We start from the raw sequence: 14788 nt of genomic DNA on the forward strand, positions 1-14788 counted from the left end.
TTGCAACAGTAAGATGGCCAGTGAAACAAAATGGAAGAATGGAAAGAAGTTAGGAGTGATTATTTTTTATATGCAGATGGACCTCCAAAAACATAATGATATGTTAGATACAGATTTGCCAAACATGTAGAGACTCTCCTTCTTCAGACATATAACAGAATAACAGAGTTGGAAGGGACCTCACAGCAGGGCTGAGATTCAAATTTCTTAACCGGTTCTGTGGGCGTGGCTTAATTTGTGGGTCTGGCTTGGTGGTCACACGACTGGCTGGACATGATCAACTCAATGTCACTCACATCAAGGGGTGCCTCGCCTGGCCTCTCCCCTCCCAGCCATGCCTTGTCACACCAAGCCTCAACTTAACTAAACTCCTGTAAAAATATTGTTCACCTTTTTTTGACTTTATTATCTATGTGCTATCGATATACTTACATGCACCACTGAAAGGAGGAAATGGCTCACATGCTTTGCCCAAGAGGGTGATAGGCAACAGGCTTTTAAGGGGCAGCCAGAAGGAAGCGGGGGCAATGTATTGTCCAAAGAAGCAGAAGGCAAAACAAGAACCAATGGATGGAAACTGAATAAAGAGAGAAGCAACCTAAAACTAAGAAGAAATTTCCTGACCATGAGAACAATTAACCAGTGGACCTGCTTGTCTCCAGAAGTTCTGGATGCTCCAACACTGGAGGTTTTTAAGAAAAGACTGGACAGCCATTTCTCTGAAATGGTTTAGGGTTCCCCACAAAGTCCCTTCTAAGTGTTATTCTGACACGTTTCCCAGGACCTCCACTCAGATACAAAATGTGGCTGTGATAGTTGATCAGATCTCCTCTGTTTTTTATATGCAGCAGCTTTAGCATTTAGGACAGAGGTCTTCAAACTTGGCAACTTTAAGACTTGTGGACCTCAACTCCCAGAATTCCTGAGCTAACATGACTGGAGGAGGAATTCTGGGAGTTGAAGTCCACAAGTCTTAAAGTTGCCAAGTTTGGGGACCCCAGGTTTAGGATCAGAGCTAAGTTACTTTTCTATTAATATACGGTATAATCCTTAAAAGGGCTCTCCTGCATGGTCTAATTCAGAGGCCCCCAGCCTTTCTGGCACCAGGGCCTGGTTTCATGGAAGACAATTTTACTGTGTGTGTGTGTGTGAGAGAGAGAGAGAGAGAAGAGGGGAAGAGAGAAAAGTATACAGTTCAGGAAAGAAGCACAAACAGAAGTAGTAAATTAAATAGTGGGTGGGCCACGCATGGAGTAAAGTAAGTGTGGGATTGTTACTTAAAGCCTGCCACCAGATGATTTTGCTCCAGTCCAGGGGAAAATCAGAATAAACACACAGGGAAGACTTCACTAGAAAGGGCTTTATTTTGCTTCTGGAGAAAATCATATCCAGCCTTCACAGGAAGAGGCTTTTTTGTTCTGCTCTGGAAGAAAATTAGAAGACACAGTGAAATCTTCACTGGGGGAAGCTCTCTGCTTTTGCTCCAGAGGAAACCCCCAATCAAAGACCCCGGAAAGCAGAAAGAGGATAAGTGACCACCACCTGCACTTTTCAATGGTTCAGCACAGTGATTCTCTTCCAGGTTAGACCTGTGACTTTCTTCGAAGAAAGTGGGAAGAAGGGGGGGAAGGGAGAAGAAACAATTCTTAGCAAAACAAACAGAAGATCCAGCACATTGAGGAAGTGCTGACAAAACCGCTCAAAGGAGAGAAGGCAGGGGAGAGGCAGAGAGAGAGAGAGAGACTCGGTCAGAAATCTTGGTGCAAACGAGAGAGGGATTCCTTTGGAGACCCAGCACTTAAGGTGACATTCCCCACACACACACACACCTTGTTTTCCCCCCAACAAGGAAAGCACTTGGTTGCAAGTTGGGCTGCAGCGTGTTTGTCTTTCAAACTTGGAGAGGTGCAGGAAGGGAATGCAAGCCCACTTGCAATGCTGGGAGAAGGAGAGGAGAAAAGTGGAGAAGAAGAAGAGGAAGGAAGAAGAGGTAGCAGGAGAAACAAGGGAGGAGGAGGAGGAGGAGGCAGAAGCAGGCATAGCAAAAGGAGCAGGAGGAGGAAGGACCTGGAAGTCAACTGTTGCAAGCCAATTGCAGGCCCAGCTGCCGGAGAACCTTTCCTGTTTGAAGGCAGGAACAAACAGAATGAAGCCCTTACAGGCCGGCCCGGTGGGAGGGAGAGCAGGCAGCCCTCAGGTGAAAGAGGAAAACTAATCACCTAATTGAGCAGCCCGTTCACTGCCCTAATCACTGGCTGGGTGGGCATGGCCAGAGGTGCATGACAGGCAGCACTCCTCCTGCACGCCCCCCAAAGCAAAAAAAAAAAAAAGGCCGTTTTTAAGCATAGCAATCCTCCCTGGAGCCTTAGAAGACCCGAAACAGTGTGGAGTCCACGTCCACCCGCTGCCCTGTTTTTGGCTTTGAAAGCCTCCCTACACTTTACTTGGGAGCCAGAACCAGGCGCATGGTGACTTCGGGGAGGGGTGGGCGGGGCCAGCTGGTCTTTGGAACTACTGGTTTGCCGAACTGGATGTACAATTAACATCCGGTTCTCCCGAACCAGACCAAACCAGTGGAATACCACCCCTGCCTCAGAGGTCTTCTAGTCAAATTCCCCCTTTCATGCTCAGGCATGAAACCCTATACCAGGGGTAGGGAAACTTGGCTCTTCTATCACTTATGGACTTCAACTCCCAGAATTCCTGAGTAAGCCATAATAGGTTCCCCATCCCTGGCCTACTGGTTTTTCAGTTGTGGGGGAAATCAATTTTTGACTTGAATGGGACTGTTTAATATACAAATGTAGGACATATTCTTTATATTATTATTCTTTATATGTCCTACATTTGTATATTAAACAGTCCCATTCAAGTAAAAAATTGATTTCCCTCACAACTGAAAAACCAGTAGGCCAGGGGTGGGGAAACTTTTATGGCTCACTCAGGAATTCTGGGAGTTGAAGTCCTTAAGTGATAGAAGAGTCACGTTTCCCTACCCCTGCCCTATACCATTTCAGACAAATGGCTGTCCAGTCTCTTCTTAAAAGCATCCAATGATGGAGCACCCACAACTTCTCAAGGGAAGGGGTTCCAATGATTAATTATTCTAACTGTCAAGGAAATTTCTCCTTAGGTTCTAGGTTCCTTCTCTCCTTGATTAGTTTCCATCCATTGCTTCTTGTCCTGCCCTCAGGTGCTTTGGAAAATAAATTGACCCCCATCTTCCTTGTGGTAGCCCTTCAATTATTGGAACATTGCTATTATGTCACCCCTAGTCTTTCTTTTCATGAAACTAGACATACCCAATTCCAGTAGGGACGCCGTGGCTCAGTGGATAAGAGGCTGACCTTGTCGATCAGAAAGGTCGAATCCCTAGCCCAGCGTAACGGAGTGAGCTCCTGTTACTTGTCCCAACTTCTGCCAACCTAGCAGTTTGATAGCATGTAAAAATGCAAGTAGAAAAATAAGGACCCCTTTGGTGGGAAGGCAACAGCGTTCCATGAGCTTTGGGGCATTCAGTCATGCCAGCCACATGACCACGGAGACGTCTTCGGACAGCGCTGGCTCTTCGGCTTTGTAACGGAGATGAGCACCACCCCCTAGAGCCAGAAATGACTAGCACATATGTGTGAGGGGAACTTTTATCTTTATCTTACCCAATTCCAGCAATTGTTCTTTATATGTTTTAGCCTCCAGTCCCCTAATCAACTTTGATGCTCTTCTCTGCACTTTTTCTAGACAATATGGACAAGATCCATGGACATGGACATTTTTCTCTTATATGAGTAGCCTTTGACTTACAATAGTTCGTTTAGTGACTGTTCAAAGTTACAATGGAAATGAAAAAAAATGACTTATGACTTTTTTTTCACACTTACGACCATTGCAGCATCCGAATGGTCATGTGATCAAAATTTGGATGGCTGACTCATATTTATGATGGTTGCCATATCTTGGGTTCATGTGATCTCCTTTTGTGATCTTCTGACAAGCAAAGTCAGTGGGGAAGCCAGATTTACTTAACCACTTGTGTTAATAATTTTAACAGGTCCAGTGATTCACTTAAAAACCCTGACAGTATGTTTGTATTTTTGTGTGTATCACGATGCACCCAACAAAGGGGCAAGGTTTTAATTTCATTTCATTGTGGTTGTGGTTGTCATCTCGACTGTTTTTGATCCTCTCACTTTGAACATCTCTGGCACCATCATGGATGGCCAGATGACCGGAATTTGCTTTATTAAGCAGGGTGATTGTTAGGTGTGTTGTGCCTGATTTTATGACCCTTTTTTAAATATCAAGTTTGTTAAGCGAATCACTGCAATTGTTAAGTGAATGGAGTCGTTAAATGAGGTTGGCTTCTCCCATTGACTTGGTTTTGTTGGAAGGCAGCTGGAAAGGTCACGCATGGCGATCGTGTGATCCCAGGATGTCGCAATTTTCAGATGACCCCAGTTTTGGTCGTGTGCCTATATAGGATGCTGGCACAGTCATAATTGTGAAGGCTGATTCTAAGTCATTTTGTTTTTCAGTGCTGCTTGAGTTTTAAATGATCACGAAATGAATGGGCCAAGCTTCAAATGGCACTTTGGGAAGGGAGAGATAGACATCAAAATGTCCGCCGTGAGAATCAAAGACATTTTGGCAGGCTTTTACCAGGCCTTTAAAAGATCTCTCACACAACAATATCAGGGGACTCCATTGGACAACGTGACTTGGCCTAATTGTGGGGAGGGAGAACCTGAACTTTAACTATGTGGGTTTGTGTGGAAAATGGTAAAGATCATTTAGATCAGGGGTGTCAAACTTAATTTCATTGAGGGCCGCATCAGGGTTATGTTTGACCTTGCGGGGAGCAGGGTTGGAGTGGCTGGGATGGGTGTGGCAGGGGTGGGCATCAGTGGTGGGATTAAAAATATTTTACTACCAGTTCTCTTGAGCGTGGCTTGGTGGGCGTGGCTTGGTGGGCATGGCAGGGGAAGGTTACTGCAAAATCCCTATTCCCTCCCCACCCCATTAACCTGCTTTCCAGCTCCGTTCTCCTGTGCAGAGCAACAAAAGAAGACCCAGCCGATCAGCTGGGACTCAATGGGAGGCAGAGAACAGATGGGGGCGGGGCCAGTCAGAGGTGGCATTTGCCGGTTCTCCAAACAACTCAAAATTTCCGCCACCGGTTCTCCAGAACTGGTCAGAACCTGCTGAAGACCACCTCTGGTGGGTGTCACTTGTATCAGGGGCACCTGTGGTGGCCAAGTACTAAGGCAGGACTTTCCTGGGACTCTCCCTCACTCTCATTATAATTTCCTTCCTTCCTTCCTTCCTTCCTTCCTTCCTTCCTTCCTTCCTTCCTTCCTTCCTTCTCCTTCCCTCTTCCTTCTCCTTTCCTCTTCTTTCCCCTCTTTCCTTCTTTTTTTCCTTCCTTGCTCTCTTCCCACCTTTCCTTCTTTTTCTTTGTCTTTCCTGTTTCCCTTTCTCCTTTCCTGTCCCTTCTTCCATGCTTAAAAGCAAAAGGGGGAATGTTCCGGACTAGCAGGCTCGTAGCCTGCAAATCTGATTGGCCCGCTGAAAGCCAATCGTGATTGGTCGCCATAAACTGATGCGATTGGCCAGTAAACGGGCTGCCGCGATTGGCCCTGCCAAGAGCGGCAAACTCAAATCGCCTTCATTGGCTGCCTAGCCGCAGCCAGCCCTATATAAGGGGCTGCTGCGGCTGGGGTTAGTTGCTCAGATCTGAAGTCACAAATAAAGAGCTGTTGTTGCCATCTGAGTCTTGCCTCTGTTCTTGAACCATCCTCCCAGATATAACACTGGCGATGAGGATGGGATGCGGAGGCAACAGAAGCTATTGAATTGAGCTAGCCGAAGGAGCACGTGGCTGACAGAGCACCCACGACGGTGACATGGCCAGCAGCGCTATACCACCCGCACCATTCGATCCAGCTACCGAAGATTGGGACTCATACATGGACAGATTTCAAATGTTCCTGGAGTCCAACAACCTCAAAGATGCCACGCCCAGCAAGAAACGAGCCGTTTTTCTAACCCATTGTGGACCAGCCGTTTTTAAGATGGCTAAAGCCTTAGCCAAGCCAGCTGAAGTTAAAACCATGGATTGGCTCCCATCCTGCGCAACCATTACGCCCCAGCCGTGCCAACTCTCATTCGCAGGCATGAGTTCTACCAGAGGGACCAACGTGAGGGTGAGAGTGTTGGGGATTTTGTGGCAGACCTGAGGAACCTGGGTGGTTTGTGTGGCTTCGCCAACCTCGAAGAAGCCATGAGAGATTGCATCGTCCTTGGCCTCAGAGACCCAACCGTCCAGAGCAAGATCATGGCCAAGGGAGACATCTCGCTTGCAGATGCCATAGCAGACACCACAGCAGCCAAAGCCACTCGTAAATTGGCAGCACGAATGCGTCGAACCAGCGGGACCAACCGCCAACTCACCAACGATGCTGGGAAACTTTCAGACAAGTACACATCAACCTCCCATCACGAGGACGTCAAGTCATCCTCAGACAGCGAGGAAGATGTCCACAGGCTCCGGTCAGAACGTGAGCAACGGGACCAGCGGGGCCGCAAAGCCAACTACCAATGTGCCGGATGCGAGGGAAACCATCCCCGATCCGAATGCAGATTCTTAGATGCCATATGCCGTTTTTGCGAGAAACGGGGACACATCACGAAGGTATGCAGAAACAAGAGAAATTCCAGCCCCAGACGGAGAGGGAGCAGCCCAAAGAGAAACGATGGCAACGCCACCATGCAGAGGGACCGCCCTAGCAACCAGTGGAACTGGTACAGCAGACCCCGAAGGTTTAACGACGCCCCCAGACGAGAGGAGGCTCATCAAACCATCACCATCAGCCACGCTTCATCACTTGACGCTAAAAAGATCCGAGTAGAGGTCACGATTGAAAACAAACCGTGCAACATGGAAGTCGACTCTGGGTCATCACTATCCATGGTATCCTGGAGAACACTCAAGCAGCTAGTCCCCAACATCTGACGCCAAGACCTCAGCAGTCAGAGACTCATACTAAAAGACTATCAAGGCAACCAGATTCCAGTCGCAGGTACCCACCATGTGCAGGTCTCGTTCAAGGGACATAAGGCAATTCTACCACTCACCGTCGTAGACCGAGACCGGCCAAGACTATTGGGTCTCCAGTGGTTCGCGCCACTAGGAATCGGAGTGGCTGGCATGCATCATACTGAAGACAATGACTGGGAGGCGGCTCTCGTCCACGATTTCCGAGAAGTGTTCAACGAAAGCCTAGGCAAGTACAAGGGGTCCCCCATTTCATTTAATCTTCGCCCCTACATAGCAACCATTCGTCTAAAGCCACGCCGAGTTCCCTTTGCTCTTAAATCCAAAATTGACGAGCAACTGGACAAATTAATTGCGCAAGGCGTGTTAGAACCTATTGACCACACCCGATGGGAGATACCAATCGTCACTCCCATAAAACCTGACGGGTCCATAAGAATCTGCGGTGACTACAAGGCCACCCTCAATCACGCGCTACAGCAGAGCGCCTACCCAGTGCCAGTTGTTCAACATCTCCTGCATTCACTTGGGGGTGGCAAAATATTCGCAAAATTAGATCTGGCCCAAGCGCATCAACAGCTACCAGTTGATCCCGAGACTGCAGAAGCCCAAACTATAGTCACACATTGTGGTGCATTCAAATGCAACAGGCTCCAGTTTGGTGTAAGCGTAGCCCCAGGCATCTTTCAAAGCCTGATGGAGAGACTATTACAAGGGATAAAAGGGGTCATGCCCTATTTTGAATAGCAGCACCCAGAAAAAACCAATTAGAAAAACGTCTCAGAACAGTCCTACAGAGGTTCAAAAACGCTGGCCTCAAGGTTAAGAAGGAAAAGTGCCAGCTTTGCACAGAAAGGGTGGAGTTTCTTGGCTACCTCCTTGACAAGTAAGGAATCCACCCCACAGAAAAAAAATTGGCAGCTATCAAAAACACCCCAAGACCTAAAAACAAAACCGACCTCCAAGCCTTCCTGGGACTTATTAACTTTTATAACATCTTCCTGCCCCAGAAGGTGACTGTTGCTGAGCCCCTTCATAGACTACTCGATAAAAGGGCATCCTGGAATTGGGGACGTCGGGAGGAACACGCCTTCCAGCAAGTAAAAGACCTCCTTACCTCAAAGGCAGTACTAATTCAGTATAACGAGACACTACCTTTGACTGTCACGTGTGACGCCTCACCATTTGGGGTAGGGGCCATCCTGAGCCACGTCCTACCAAATGGCTCAGAAGCACCAATTGCATTTTTTTCACGAACTCTATCAAAAACAGAAAGAAACTATAGCCAATTAGATAAGGAAGCCCTTGCTATTGTCTCTGCAATAAAACGATTTCATGAATATGTTTATGGGAGACCGTTTTCTATTATAACGGATCATAAGCCACTACTTGGGATCCTGGCGGGCGACAAACCTACTCCACACATTCTCTCCCCCAGAATGACGCGATGGTCGGAATTTCTCGCTGTCTACGACTATCAATTAAAGTACCGCCCAGGGAAATCTATTCCCCACGCAGATGCCTTGAGCCGCTCACTGCTACCCGAGCCACAGGAAGACCCAGCTCCCACACTCCCCGTACTGCAAATAGAGACAATACCATCGCCTCCACTAACGGCTCAAGACATCGCTTTTGAAACCAAAAGAGACTCTTGTTTGGCACGAGTTCTTGGCTGGGTGGAGAGGGGATGGCCAGATTACGACACTAAGGAAATGTTTAAGCCGTTTAAAAACAGACAAACGGAACTTTTTTCACAAAAAGGGTGCATTTTGTGGGGAGACCGAGTTGTACCAACTAAGTTACAAAAAAGGGTCTTGCAAATGCTACACAATGGACACCCGGGCATCGTACGTATGAAAGCGCTGGCAGGAAGTTACGCCTGGTGGCCAGGTATAGATAAACAAATCGAAACCTGGGTCACCTCTTGTAACAAATGCCAGAAAAACCACTCAGCTCCACCTAAAGCCCCACCAACAGAATGGGAAACACCCAGGGGTCCTTGGTCTCGCATTCATATTGACCTTGCGGGACCTACGAGAGGCCACACCTTCTTAATAACTGTTGATGCCTACTCAAACTGGCTTGAGGTCAATAAAATGAAAGCAACCACTACTGAGGCGGTCATTAAAAACTGAACAGACTCTTCGCCACACACGGGTTACCAGATGTCCTGGTCTCTGACAATGGGCCCCAATTTACTGCCTTAGCCTTTGAACAGTATTTAGCGGAACGGGGCATCCGACACGCACTCACATCACCGGCTCATCCTGCGGCGAATGGCCGGGCTGAACGAATGGTTCAGTTTATGAAAAAAAACCCTACAGAAAATGGATCAAGGCAACATCCACGACAAAGTCACTAGAATGCTGCTCCTACAACACATCACACCAAACAGCACGACCAACAAGTGCCCAGCTGAACTCCTGATGGCCAGGAAACTCAGATCGCCTCTAGATCGTTTGCACTCTGCCTACACCCCGGAAAAGCCCCTGAGTTCCAGCAGCAAGCACTGTGTTTTCAAGGTAGGAGACCTTGTTTTCGCAAAAAAAAATTCTGGGGATCCCCTTTGGATTCCTGCCCAGGTAACTCAAGTTACAGGCCCCCGCTCCTACCGTCTACTCACCACTGATGGCAGACCATGGAAACGCCATATTGACCAACTGCGCTCCAGACTAACCACATCTTCCAACCCTGACCCTAACTTTGACACTAGGGGGGGAGGGGAAGCAGTGAACTCAGAATTAGAACCAACACCTGTCTATTCCGAGCTATCACCGAGATCACCGCACCATGGTTGGCAACACTTACCAGCTGCAACTGAGACTGGACAGTCGAACGCTTCACCAGGAAGCAGCAACCAGGCAGGTTCAGCGAGCCCCGGGAGCCAGAACAGTAACAGCAAGGTTGAGGACTTCATCACCCCGGAGGCACCAGAGGAGAGCCCTGACCAAGACACCGGTTCACCGTTCCTGTTTGATCCAGCAAGCAGTCCATCTGAACCCGGGTTTGAACAGGGTGAAGCGGAACTGCGTAAGTCAGGCAGACAGGTGCGAAGACCTGCTTACCTGCGAGACTATATTACTCCACCCCTTAAACGGAACCGAGAGGGGAGGGGTGTTCCGGACTAGCAGGCTCGTAGCCTGCAAATCTGATTGGCCCGCTGAAAGCCGATCGTGATTGGTCGCCATAGACTGATGCGATTGGCCAGTAAACGGGCTGCCGCGATTGGCCCTGCCAAGAGCGGCAAACTCAAATCGCCTTCATTGGCTGCCTAGCCGCAGCCAGCCCTATATAAGGGGCTGCTGCGGCTGGGGTTAGTTGCTCAGATCTGAAGTCACAATTAAAGAGCTGTTGTTGCTATGAGTCTTGCCTCCGTTCTTGAACCGTCCTCCCAGATATAACAGGGAACATTTTTCCTTTTGTTTTGCTTGTTTTGCTAACCCTCTGCTAGCGAAAACAGAGCCCAGGGGTGGGTATGCATGCCCTCCCCAGCCCCATTTTTGGCCAGGATGCCCTCCTAAGCTCCATTTTCACTGGCAGAGGCACCACGGGCTGGTCCTTTGCTGTTTCCAGGGCAACCTTATAGGCCAGATCTAAGCACTCCATGGGTGGGATGCAGCCCACGGGCCTTGAGTTTGACACCGCTGATTTAGAACATTGTTTTGCCCTCATCTTTGCCGATATGATGTACTCAATAAAGTTTTGCATTAAGAGATTGGATTGTCTCAGCCGTGCTTGATTTGGTTGGGTTCATCAGCCAGAACGTTGACAGAATGGTTTGAAGTTGAGGATAAATGAAAGCCTCAGGTCACGCTCAACTCCTTGAGATTTCATGGAAGCACCTGGGTGGTTCTTTGGCAACAGTGTGGAGATGATTTGACTTTGCTTTCTTTTTGTGGGGTGTTGTTTTGACTTCCCAGCTTAGCCTGGGCTTTCCTAAACATCTGCCATCCCAAAAGCCATGTCCATTTTGTTTTTCAAGGCCAACCAAAGATTGGTAGATATTGCCACCTCGTTGGCTGTGAAGCTTCCTTTGAGTCACGCCCAGCAGCTAATGAGTTTGTTTGGCTTTCTTGGAAAAACCATGTGGAAATGGCTTGTTGCTATCTACTTTTTTGAGTACTGGTTTTAGTGTGGTCTCTCTTTGACTTTTATGTTTTATTTTTATTGTGCTTCCCACGCAGAGGCCACTGCTCTCAGAGGTGTTTGACTGACATACCTTACTGCAGGCACCACAAACAGGAGGCAAGGTCAATTAACCTGGAAACCAGGAGAAATTTTCTGACAGTGAGAGCAATCAAACCAATGGAACAGAAGTTGCCTTTGAAAGTTGTGGAGCTTTCAAGAAGTGACTGGACTGCCATCTATCAGAAATGGCGGAATGATTTTCTGCTTGATGGGGGATTGGACTATGACCTACAAGGTCCCTTCCAGCTCTGTTAATCTGTTAAAAGGCAAGATGATCTCCTTTCAGAGCGGAGAGAGTTACAACAAATTTGAAATCTCCTCCCCATCTAGTTTATGCAGCCACATTTTTTATTTAGTACTCTCCCACTTTACTTCACTTCTGTGGATTGGTCAAGTTTTGCTAGGCAGTGCCTTCTCCATGCCTGAATATTCAATGTAGTTAAATAATACTTAACAAGCAATTACTTTTCATGAGAATTTAAAGTGGTAAAGGCAATTTTGAAAGAAAAATGCTGACCAGGTAAGAGAAGAGTGCCTCCACCCCACCAATCTTCCAGCTTTGAGAGCTATTTGTGGTAGGTTGCTTCAGAATTTGGCAAGATTTCTGGTGTTAATGAGAGGCAGGGAGGAATGAGTTTTTATTCATAAGGATATCTGTCTCTTCCAAGCTCCTTCTCTAGGTTACATTGAAGAAGAGGAGAGGAGAGGAGGAGAAGAGAAGAGAAGAGAAGAGGCTTTGAAAGTGGTCTCTAAAAGTGAGTTTTGCAGTTCTGCATTGAAATAACTCTTTCTTGCATTTTGCCTCTTGCCTCTTGGCTGGGTACGAAAAATACCCACCTTCTTTTCCAGGCTTATAAAGCCAGAGATTTCTAGATCTCATCGTAGACCTCATTTATTACAGTCTGCCTATTATTTTGTTAAATTCGCCTGCCTTCGCCTCAGTTTTACTTAATATTGTTCTGGCTGCCCTTGGCTGCCTTTTAACCACGAAGGAACATGGTGTATCGGGTTGTTGTAGTACAGTTTATGGAGGAGGGATCCGGCTGTTGTGAGCCACTGGGTTTGCTACTGCTTTTATGAGCCAGGAGGAATATGCTCAGGATGGATCTGGCTTTTAAGAAGGGTTGAACAATTCAATAGTTAGATGATTGTTCAGTGCAAGATAGGGTCAAAAAGTCAATAGCCCACTGGGCTGGTACATGATCTAAGCCAGGAGTGTCAAACTCGATTTCATTGAGGCCCTCATGTTTGAACTTGGGGTGGGGGGCCAGGCAGGGCTATGTGTGGCCAGCCATGATGGCCTCCTGCAGCCCTCTGTCAGAAAAAAAACGGAGGCCAGGGGACTGCGTGCAGTCTCCCAGGCCCCGTTTTCAGCTGTGACGGCCTCCTGCAGCCCTCTGTCAGAAAAAAATAGAGGTCGGGGGGGCTGCGTGCAGTCTCCCAGGCCCCGTTTTCAGCGGTGATGGCCTCCTGCAGCCCTCTGTCAGAAAAAAATAGAGGTTGGGAAAAACTTCCGGTTGCAGGCTTTGGCAGCGGCAGGAATCCGCGATTGTGCGCGGTTCCTGCTGTGCTCGCTGCTGAAGTGCCTCCGATCCAGCCGGGTTTGGAGGCTGTCGTTACTCCATAGAGGTAATGGAAGACAGAGGAGATCCGGGCAGGGGTCTGAGGATATCGCAACCCCTTTCCCCAGCCGGCTAGACTCCTTTTTCCTAAGGCGGTGGAGCAGCAATCAGCAATGGCCGCCACAAAGAAACCTTCAGCCGGACAAGATCGTGCAGGAGGAAGTGTCAGAAAGTGAAAGTTCTTTGGCTGAACCAGGACTCTAAGATACATCTAAATACCCTGGAATTAAAAAAAAATTTTTTTTGAATGATATATTGTTTCCAAAGGAGACTGTGAAAGCGGCGAATGAAAGTGTTAAAAGGCAAAGTTCACTCTCCTTCCTTACGGAGATAGCAAATGGATATTGAAAAACCTGCTTTGGCACAGAAAGTAAAAATCAAAAGTTTTTTGCTATAAGTGGGAAGGGAGAGGTAAAAAAGAAAACACTTATATTAAGATCTTGCTGGAAGAGACGGCTTGGAATTTATAAGATTAGAAATTAATTGCAATAAGACTTCAAAAATATATTTTGGAACTTTGTAATTGATATTGCCCCAGGAGGAGAAAGTGTAAAGAGAAGAAGGTGCTAAATGAAACATTTTGTGTTTGTTTGGATTGCTTGATGACTTTGGGACTTTTGGAAATTAGTCTAAGAGTAAAAACATTTGAGTTGTTTTTTTAAAAAAAAAGAAGAAAAAAAAACCTTACAATGGCATTATCTGTGGATGAATTAAAAATGGAATTTGAAAAATTAAAAGAAGAGGAACAAGAAGGCAAGGGCTCTTTTGGACCTGTTTTTCATTTCTTAGAAATGGCGATTTCTACCTACCAGCAAATACAACAACAACAACAAGCCATCTTTACTGGACAAATAACTTTAGCAAAGAAAGAAGGGAGGAAGAGGGGAAGGAAAATGGAGAATTTAAGACTCAAAAAAACAACCCAGAAAGAGAAAAATAAAGTGAAAAATCGATACAATGTCAGAAAGCAACAGAAAAGGGGAATACAACAGAGAGGGGAGGTTAAAAAGCCGGAGGTTAAGAGAGGGGGGTATAAAAAGGCCAGACTGGATAAGAAAGGAAGGGAAAAAGGGAAAAGAAGTCATAAAGGCTTGAAACAAGATGGGAAAAAGCAGATTTTTTTAGAGACAAAGGGTAAAGTACAATTAAAAAGAGATTCTGCAAAAATACACAAGATTGTATTGTAGTATTTGTATTTGAAATAGAAAATTGGAATATTATAAGATTTAATAAAATGTTAAAATATTAAAATGCTTAAGATTTAATGATAGATTTTAATATTTAATAAAATATTAAAGGGAATGTGTAAAATGTCTAAGATTTAATGATAGAGTTTAATTTGCTATTGTTTTAATGTCATTATAAACTTGTCATTTTCTTATTTTCCTATTTTAAAAGGTAGTATCTAAAATGTATTAAGCAGAATTAGAATGGAAATTATATATTTAACTATATTATAAGTTTGTTGTTTTCTTATTTTAAAATGTAGTATGTAGAGTGTACTAAGCAGAATCAGAATGGAAATTATGTATTATTTTAAGTGTTAAATTTTGGGGAAAGATAGAAAGGCATCATACTTCAATTAGTGATTACAGGAGAAATTTTGTGTTAAAGAGAAGAGACAAATAGATAATTGGAAAAGAACAGACAAAAGAACAAGAATAATGATTTAAATTAAGATGAAATAAATAAAATAGAATTAAGAGAGTGAAAAGAGGGGAGTAGTTATATAGAAAATATAGAATGTTAAATAAGATAAGTAATGGTATACAAGATGAGCATGAATTTGATTTAGGTCTGGAGAAAAAGATGTAACCCGGGGTTAAGCCACTTTCCCAAAAGAAGTTTTATGTTTCTATGTTTTGTGTTTTGTGTGTTTAGGTTTGATTGAGAATTAATAAAACCTTGGAGGAATGTTAGAAGAGAA

General features: G+C 45.8%; 1 protein-coding gene across 2 annotated transcripts in view; it reads left to right on the forward strand.

The window, feature by feature from the left end:
• The first annotated feature begins 1685 nt into the window (after positions 1–1685).
• LOC113437152 (fatty acyl-CoA reductase 2-like) overlaps positions 1686–14788 on the forward strand; it is a 67915-nt gene continuing 54812 nt past the window's right edge. The window contains exons 1-2 of one of the 2 annotated variants that reach the window (XM_087934243.1): positions 11772–11814; positions 11908–11994. The gene's annotated coding sequence lies outside the window, so the exon portion shown is untranslated. Of the gene's footprint in view, positions 1804–11771; positions 11815–11907; positions 11995–14788 lie in introns of those variants that run through there. The other variant, XM_026702023.2, reaches the window with a different exon arrangement.

Source organism: Pseudonaja textilis, chromosome 5 (genome assembly GCF_049901715.1).
Source record: "Pseudonaja textilis isolate UNSWEBS1 chromosome 5, rPseTex1.2, whole genome shotgun sequence".
NCBI classification, from domain to species: Eukaryota; Metazoa; Chordata; class Lepidosauria; order Squamata; family Elapidae; genus Pseudonaja; species Pseudonaja textilis.